The 9,964-nt window shown below is 42.4% G+C and overlaps 1 non-coding gene across 1 annotated transcript; it reads left to right on the forward strand.

Moving 5' to 3' along the window:
- Positions 1 to 6,975: 6,975 nt before the first annotated feature.
- trnal-uag (transfer RNA leucine (anticodon UAG)) lies at positions 6,976 to 7,057 on the forward strand. Its single transcript has one exon. It is a non-coding gene; the product is annotated as a tRNA-Leu (tRNA).
- Positions 7,058 to 9,964: the final 2,907 nt, after the last annotated feature.

Below are 9,964 nucleotides of genomic sequence, written 5' to 3' on the forward strand. Positions count from 1 at the left end.
TATTGGGCCACAAGAATATTCCTTCATTCTATCAGTTCTGACACTGATGTATGTACACTGACTAATGACAACCATCGGAGCCTTAATGAAGACTACAAGCAGGATGCTCAAGATGAGATTCTCATATCTGGATGGAAAAGAGCATCCTGCAATAATCTCCAGAGAAATGTCTACTGCATGCTTTCCACCCAGGACTTCCGAAAGGATCAGCATTTTCTGGAAGACATCAAAAAGTAGGAGAAGGAGGAGGTGAAAGATGCCAAAAGGAGGGGGAGAAGGAGAAGCAACAGAGGTGGAAGGAAGTTGAAGAGCAAAATTTAGGCAGATGACAACAAAGAGAGGCCTTAAGCAGATGCATTATCAGAGCATGGGTCTTTGCCAAGAGTTTCTTTTGAGGACCCCATTCTACTGCCTCCATGCCCAGGCAGAGTAATAATACCTGGGTTTATATTCAACATGGTATTTAATGGTCCATGGTGAGAAGCTCTTTGTAACTCCATCTCTATACTTCAACTGCAGTTGCTTCTGCAAGCCAAAGCCAATGTCTATATTAAAAGCCTGAGAGCTAAACCTGCTTTACCAAAGCATTCTGTTTGCAGGGTGGGGAATTAACAATTGTGAAGGCTTAACTTTCTAATCTTGAAAAGGATTCCCTCCGTTAAGCATTCAAAACCCCAAAAGGTCAGATTTATAAAATGCAATAAGGAAATTGATTGAGCAGCAGCATACCATCTCATATGAACATCTCAGTATTTCAAGAGGGATTGTGACAATCAAATGTTTTCATTAAGGATCCTGAGGCGGAGATGCTTTGACTAATGTTTCAATACCTGAAACTGATATATTATCCACACACTTGGTTCCCTCTTGGCTGAAATCAGCAGGAAAATTTAATCAGTAACTAATTTAATTCAATCATGACAGCAGCTGCTGTGGTATTATAAGGGGCCTTGACTGAGCGACCTCATCACTGAGGTTGCAGCAGAATACGTTAGTCTCCCACTCCAGAACTTCAGTTTCAATGCCTCACATTTTCAGAAATGCCAACAGTTACACAAACGAGATGGACTTTATTGAACTTCGATAGTGCAAAAAATAGAGATCATAAAGACTGCGAACCATTGGACTCCTTTGGGGATTTGTGGTGTCTTCTGTTCTACTGCAAGGCAGAATTGAGGGTTCAGCAGTAGCTGCATCATTAGATGTGGCAGTGCTTATAATGATGTCTGCTCTTCCATTGGAACGTTGCATCTGACACTTGTAAGATCTGGTATGAATTCACATTGCTCACCAAAATGGAATATTTTTTTTAAGAAGGCTGTGTATACTCAGGATAATGCAAATGGGTAGTCTTACATCCTCATGAAACAACTTTGACAATGTGCCAGTTACCATGATCAAAGGAGCATGGTCATGCTCAAATCACAAGTATAGACTTCACTGGGCTTGAGTCTCCAGAGAGTAGGCTCACCCTCATAAAAATTGATGATGGTAAAAATAATGAGAAGCTGTCATTACCAATAGTCCATTAACAATCATTGCTGACAGCTATGGGATAAGACACACATAACAATTACATAGTTGCACGGCTAGAGCTGGATGTCTTTCCCTTATCTAAACTATGTCTTCAACTATGTAAAGAAACGTGTGCTAGTTCAAAATAATTTACAGTCAAGCTTACAACCATCCAAACATATCACATCGGTGTGCACATCCATGGCAAGACTCCAAAGCCACTGTTGAATGCAACAGGACGCTACTGATTCTGTGCTTTTGAGCAGACAGCAAATGCCCTTCTTCTGAATTGCCAACCAGTGGCAGATAGTTTCACTCCTGTTGATGGACAAGGCAAAGAGATGTTCCTCAGAGATGGCAAGGGGCTGATGACATCACCAGGAGTGTGATTTCATTTCTCATCCTCCATGCTTTTCAGGGATCATGCAAGTAGGAGGAAAATAGCTGCAGCATGAGTTTCTTCAGAGGTTTCTAACCCCTCAACTCCAAAATGGCAAAAGCACTGGGAGCACTGCCAGTGACAAGTTTAGCAAGGGCTTTGACAAGCTTCCACCTGGCAGGGTAGTCTTGAAGGTTAGATCACCTGGGATCCAGGGTGAACTGGCCAATTGGATACAGAATTGGCTTGGTAGCAGGAGACAGAGAGTGGTAGTGGAGGCTTGCTTTTCAGATTGGAGGTCTGTGACAAGTGATGTGCCACAGGGATTGGTGCTGGATCTGTTGTCGTTTGTCATCTGCATTAATGATTTGGATGACAATGTTGTTGACATGGTTAGTAAGTTTGTGGATGACACCAAAAGTGGTGGTGTAGTGGACAGTGAAGAAGATTATCTAAGGTTATAATAGGGTCTACATGAACTCGGAAGGTGGGCCAAGGATTGGAAGATGGAATATAACTCAGACAAGTGCGATGTGTTGCATTTTCTGAAATTAATCCAGGGCACAGCTTACACAGTAAATGGTAGGGCCTTGGAGAGTGTTATAGAGCAGAGACATAGGGGTACAGGTACATAGTTCCCAGAAGGCGATGACACAGACACACGGGGATAAGGAAGGCATTTGACAGGCTTGCCTTCATTAGTCAGAACAATGAGTACAGGAGTTGGGACTTTATGTTACAACTGTACAAGTCATTGGTGAGACTACATTTGGAGTACTGTGTGCAGTTCTGGTCACCCAGCTCTTGGAAGAATGTCATTCAGCTGAAAGAGGTGCAGAAAAGATTCACAAGGATGTTACCGGGACTGGAGGGCTTGAATTATAAGGAGAGGCTGGATAGGCTGGGATTTTTTCCCTGGAGTATAGAAGACAGAGGGGTGACCCTTATAAAGGTTTATAAAATCATGAGGGGCATAGATAAGGTGAATAGCCACAGTCTTTTCCCCAGGGTAGGGAAGTCCAAAACTAGAGGGCATAGGTTTAAGGTAAGAGGGGAAAGATTTGAAAGGGACCTGAGGGGCAATGTTTTCACACAGAGGGTGGTGGATATATGAAACGAGCTGGCAGAGGAAGCTGTAGAGGTGGATACAATTACAATGTTTAATGCATATTTGGACATATAAATGGATAGAAAAAGTTTAAAGGGATATAGGCCAAATGCAGGCAAATGGGACCGGCTTGGATAGACATCTTGGTTGGCATGAACGAGTTGGACCGAATGGCCTGTTTCGGTGCTGTATAACTCTATGTATGTAAAAGTAAAAAAACGGTGAAGACAAATGTAGATCCCTGTGGGAGAAATGGGAGAATTTATAATGGGGAACAAAGAAATGGCAGAGCAATTACATGAGTACTTGGTTCTACCTTCACAGAAGAGGATACAAATAACCTCCGAGAAATGTTAGGAGTCTAATGAGAAGGAGGAAATAAAAGTTCCAAAGATACTAACGGGACTGAAAGCTGATAAATCCCCAGGGCCTGGTGATCTGTATCCTAGAGTATTAGAAGTGTTAACCATAGAAATAGTGGATACATTAGTTGTCATCACCCCAAATTCTATAGATTATGGAATGAATTATGCAGATTAGAGGGTGGCAAATGTAACCTTGTTATTTAAAACAAAAAGGGAGGGAAAACAAGCAACTAAAAACTCATTAGCCTGACATCAGTGCTAGGGAAAATGCTTGGAATTGGAATTGAAATTGGTTTATTATTGTCACTTGTACAGTGAAAAACTTGTCTTGAATACCGTTCATAGAGATCAATTCATTACAACAGTGCATTGAGGTAGTACAAGGTAAAACAATACATAATGCAGAGTAAAGTGTCACAGCTACAGAAAAAGTGCAGTGCAGGTAGACAATAAGGTGCAAAGTCATAATAAGGTAGATTGTGAGGTCAAGAGTCCATCTTATCGTACTAGGGAACCGTTCAATAGTCTTATAACAGTGGGATTGAAGCTGTCCTTGAGCCTGGTAGCATGTGCTTTCAGGCTTTTGTATCTTCTCCCTGATGGGAGAGGGGAGAAGAGGGAATGTCTGGGGTGGGTGGGGTCTTTGATTATGTTGGCTGCTTTAATGAGGCAGGAAGAAGTATAGACAGAGTCCATTGAGGGAGGCTGGTTTCTGTGATGTGCTGAGCTATGTCAACAACTCTTTGCAGTTTCTTGCGGTCATGGGCAGAGCAGTTGCCATACCAAGCCATGGTGCATCCGCATAGGATACTTACTATGGTGCATTGATAAAAATTGGTGAGGATCAAAGGGGACATACCAAATTTCTTTAGCCTCCTGAGGAAGTCAATGCACTGGTGAGCTTTCTTGACCATGACGTCCACGTGGTTAGACCAGGATAGGCTATTGGTGATGTTCACTCCTACGAATTTGAAGCTCTCAATCCTTTCAACCTCAGCACCAGTAATGTCGAGAGGTGTATGGTCACCGCCCCCCTTCCTGAAGTCAATGACCAGCTTTTTTGTTCTGCTGACATTAAAGGGAAGGTTGTTGTCATGATGCCATGCCACTAAGCTCTCTATCTCCTTCCTGTACTCTGACTCATCATTATTTGAGATATGGCCCACTATGGTGGTATCATCTTGTAGATCGGGTTAGAGCAGAATATAGGGAGTAGAGTAGGGGGCTGAGGACACAGCCTTGTGGAGCACCAGTGTTGAGAATAATCATGCTGGAGGTGTTGCTGCCTATCCTCACTGATAGCGGTCTGTTGGTCAGGACGTCAAGGGTTCAGTTGCAGAGGGAGGTGTTGAGTCCCAGGTCCTGGAGTTTGGTGATGAGTATGCTTGGAATTATAGTATTGAAGGCAGAGCTGCAGTCAATAAACAGTAGTCTTTATTGTCCAGATGCTCCAGAGATGAATGTAAGGCCAGGGAGATGGCGTCCACTGTGGACCTATTTCGGCAGTAGGCGAATTGCAGTGGGTCAAAGTTTTCTGGGAGGCTGGAGTTAATGTGTGCCATGACTATTATAAAGAATCTATTATAAAAGATGCGATAACAGGAAACTGAGGAATTATCTATAGGATAATACAGAGTAAACATAGATTTATGAAAGGGAAATTGAGCTTGAAAAACCTACTGGAGTTTATAAGGATATAAACGGTGGAATAGGTAAGGGAGGACAGTGGATGTGGTGCCTTTGATGGTCCCACTTGTGTACAAAATTAAAGCGTATAGGATTTGGGAAGAGAAGGAATGAATGGGTCATTTTCAGGGTGGCAGGTGATATCTCATGGGGTACCATAGGAATGAGTCCCTGGACCCCAGCTATTCACAATATATGTCACTGATTTAGATGAAAGAACCAAATGCAATATTTCTAAGCTTACTGGGCACAAAACTGGGTGGGACTGTGAGTTGTGAGGAGAACGCAGAAAGGTTTTAAAGTGTTTCAGACAAACTGAGTGAGTGGGAAAATACATGGCATACAAAGTATAATGTGAAATTATTGACTTTGATAGGGGATACGGAAAGACAAAGTATTATTTAAATAATGATAGGTTGGGAAATGTGAATGTATTTTGAAACTCTGATAATCCGGCATCCTTAGTCCTTTGGTATCCAGATTTTCCGAACTATTGGGTGTTAATCCTATTAATACCCCAACACATTCCGAATTCAGTTTTTTATGAATGCTACACTATAAAGTAATAACTTTTCCAAAGGTGAGTTTTAAGGGAGTGTGTGAAACAGCGTCCCTGTGAATTGAGAAGTAGCACAAAAAGTAGGCCATGGTAAATTTAGGTGCAGGAAACAGGGCCCTGGAGAGTTTAAAGGGAGCATGGAGAACAGTATCCAGATGCCGAACCATCAGGATTTCTGAATAATTGGATAAGGACTATCAGAGTTTTACTGCACCAATAGATGTGGACCAACTTGTACACCAGTCACTGAAAGCAAGCATGCAGGTGCAACACGGAGTTAAGAAGTCAAATGTCATGTTAGGCTTCACTGCAAGATGTTTCAAGTCTAGGAGTAAGGATGTCTTACTACATTTATAAAGACCATGGTGAAACTATATCTGGAGCTGTTTTGGTCTTCTTAGTTAGGACAGGATGTAACTACCACAGGGAGAGTGCAACAAAGGTTCACCAGACTGATTCCTGGGATAACAAGACTGTTATTTGAGGAGAGATTGGTTCGACTAGGCTTGTGTTTGTAAGGGCAGATGTTTCCCTTGGCTTTGCCAGCAATGTTCAGATCCTAAAGAATGAATAATAAAATAAATGTACATTGTTGAGGAAGGAAATTTACCTGGTCCTTCCTGTGATTGAAAACATTGCACATAGCAGTCGCATCAATGATGAGGCTGCTCTTACACACATTATTGATTATATAGATTACATTTATTGAAGGATAAAGGTGACACCCATGATGAGCATTGCACCATGTACTCCATCCTTCTAAGGCTTCCATTCTAATTCCATTTGCCAATTTCATTCAAGTGGTTAAACGCTTGAAACAATTTTAACCATCTTAGTCAAAGGAAACTTAAAAAAATCGACAGTGACATGAACTAATCACTCTTGTAGTTTGTCGTACATGTGAGTGTAATTTGCCTGTTTTTTTTAAATTTAAGATGGACTCCTGACCTCACAATCTATCTTGTCCTGGTACTTGCATCTTATTGTCCACCCACACTGCACTTTCTCTGTAACTGTAACACTTTATTCTGCATTCTGTTATTGCATTTCCCTTGTACTACCTCGATGTACTTATGTTGTGAAATGATCTGTATGGATGGCATGCAAAACAAAGTTTTTCTCTGTATTTCAGTACTTGTGACAATAATAAACCAATTACACAAGTGTTTATTGTTCATTCTTTGTTGCCCCTGCACTGAGGATACAGTTAAGAATCAAGTACATTGCTGTGAGTCTGGAGTCACAAATTAACAGGTAAGGGTAGCAGATTTTCTTTCCTGAAGGACACTTGCAATTTTAAGAAGAGCCAAGTAGTTTCTTGCTTATTCTTCAGTAATATATCATTACTATTCAGTACTATATCGGTAGCGTGGCTGAGTGGTCCAAGGCGCTGGATTTAGGCTCCAGTCCCTTCGGAGGCGTGGGTTCGAATCTCACCATTGCCAGCAGGATATTTTGGGCAGGTATAGTTGTGTAGCGGTTAGTGTAACGCTATTACAGTGCCAGCGACCTGGGTTCAATTCCGGCCGCTGTCTGTAAGGAGCTTGTACGTTCTCTCTGTGTCTGCGTGAGTTTCCTCCGGGTGCTCTGGTTTTCTCTCACATTCCAAAGATGTATGGGTTAGGAAGTTCTGGGCATGCTATGTTGGCGCCGGAAGCGTGGTGACACTTGCGGGCTGCCCCCAGAACAATCTACACAAAAGATGCATTTCACTGTGTGTTTCAATGTACGTGTGACGAATAAAGATATCTAATCTAATCTAATTACTGAGATGAGCATTTAAAAAAAAATCCAGATTTATTTAATTACTTGAAGTAATATTCCCCAGCAACCACAGTGGGATTCAAACTCATGTCTCTGATTACTGGTGGAGAACTCCGGGTGCCAGTGCAGTAACGTAACTGTTGTGCTTTCATGCCCCCAACACTTCTAACATACCCATATGAGTGTGGTGTGACTATATATGTCTGTGTGAGTTATGTGAGTGCAGTGAGCTGCGTGACTGCTACTGCTCTGGTGTGTGTCTGCTGCAGGCTTGCATTTGTCAGCTGGAATTAGAAGTGTCAGAACATTCACCTTGGCAAAACAAAAAAGGTCGTGGAATTCCATCCTGCACTGCTTCCAGGAACGGAGTGACTCTTTCCTGGATATTACCTCATTGACCATCTCCTTCTTAAAAGCTCACTGATTGACTCTAATTTAGATTGCTGGAAATCTTCTTGATAGACTTTATTGCTTCTTTGATTCTTGTTATAGCACAACCTTCAGGGTGCTCAGAAAGCAATCGCTTCAGATGGTGAACGTTTTTTTGGCTGCTCTGCTCTAACGGATTGAGCAGGTTTGAAAGCATCAGCAAGAGGTGAGAAACCATGCGGAACCGTAACTGGAGTTCAAGGGATAGGGGATGAGGGTCATTATTACCCTCCAAATATATTTTGTAGGCCTTAAGTCACCTCTAAGTGTCTAAGAAACGGTGTATAAAGAAGCTGTGCATCATCAAGCCGACTGTTACAAACCTTTTGGTGTGGCCCAGCAGTGCAGCTGGTAGGTCTGCTGCTTTACAGCTCCAGCAACCCAGACTCAGTCCTGACTTCCAGTGCTGTGTGTGTGGAGTTCGCATGTTCTCTCTGTGACTGTGTGGGCTTCCTCCGGTTGCCCTGATTTTCTCCCATATCCCAAAGGCATGCACATTAGTAAGTTAATTGGCTGCTGTAAATTGCCCCTATTGTGTAAGTGAGTGGTAGAATCTGGGGGAAGCTTGATAGAAATAAGGGAAGAATAAAATGAGGTCAGTGCATCATTAGTATAAGTGGACACTTGATGGTTGGTATGGGGACGCTGTTTCTATGTTGTATGACTTTATGTTTCTTTTTGTTATCTTCTGGACAAATTGGAATTGGAATTGGTTTATTATTGTCACTTGTACTGAGGTACAGTGAAAAACTTGTCTTGCATTCCATTCATACAGATCAATTCATTACAGGGTGCATTGAGGTAGTACAGGGTAAAGCAATAACAGAATGCAGAATAAAGTGTTACAGTTCTAGTGTAAGGTAGACAATAAGGTGCAAGGTCATAACAAGGTAGGTTGTGAGGTCAAGAGTCCATACTAGGGACCTGTTCAATAGTCTTATAACAGTGGGATAGAAGCTGTCCTTGAGCCTGGTGGTGCGTGCTTTCAGGCTTTTGTATCTTCTGCCTGATGGGAGAGGGGAGAAGAGAGAATGTCCAGGCAGCGAGAAGTATAGACAGAGTCCACGGAGGGGAGACTGGTTTCCATGATGTGCTGAGTTGTGCCCACAACTCTCTGCAGTTTCTTGCGGTCATGGGCAGAGCAGTTGCCATACCAGGCCATGATGCATCCAGATAGGATGCTTTCTATGGTGCATTTGATAAAAATTGGTGAGGGTCAACGGGGACATGCCAAATTTCTTTCGCTTCCTGAGGAAGTAGAGGCGCTGGTGAGCTTTCTTGGCTGTGGCGTCTATGTGGTTGGACCAGGACAGGCTATTGGTGATGTTCACTCCTAGGAACGTGAAGCTCTCAACCCTCTCAACCTCAGCACCGTTGAAGTAGACGGGTGTATGTGCACTGCCCTCCTTCCTGAAGTCAATGACCAGCTCTTTTGTTTTTCTGACATTGAGGGAAAGGTTGTCATCATGACACCATGTCACTAAGCTCTCTATCTCCTTGCTGTACTCCCACAAACTATTACACTGTTGACATTACATTGCCTGTTGTGATTAAAATACCAGCAATGTCCAAATTGAAAGCTTGAGCATCTTCTCGGAAGCTTTGGGAAATATAAGTGACATCAGTCTGTCTGCAGTTCAGTTCTTTCCTGCATTATGTAGATGACTAATACATTTATTAAAACAAATATGCTCCTCTTGCTTTTCATGGATAACTGAGAAGCGACAGGAAATGGCTCTGGGTTTTGTACACTGCAGACTTTGTCCAAATCCAGAGGAAATGCACACACAAAACCATGAATGCATCAGCAATTAGTCTGTTATTTTCATGAGTCACAAAGGCTTCCTGAATGTACAGTTAACGTGATCAGGAACAGTCAATGGTGCAGATCTGTACTTGATTTCCTGGCTGCTGCCATGAAGTATTCACACAGCATCAGATCTCTATTTCCTCATCAAACTTCACCTTTCCCACTCTTTCAACCTGAGCAGCTATTCACAGCTTGCCTTTTCTATAGACGAGAGATATCTTCTGACACGTGACATTTCTAACACGTTTCATTAAATAATACTACATCCAGCTTCATCAGCCAACTGGACCTTCATTGAGAAAAAGATTTATGCTCAAATGTAATAAGTCTTTGCCTGTGCATTTCTGGT

This window comes from Pristis pectinata, chromosome 1, assembly GCF_009764475.1.
Source record: "Pristis pectinata isolate sPriPec2 chromosome 1, sPriPec2.1.pri, whole genome shotgun sequence".
Lineage (NCBI taxonomy): Eukaryota > Metazoa > Chordata > Chondrichthyes > Rhinopristiformes > Pristidae > Pristis > Pristis pectinata.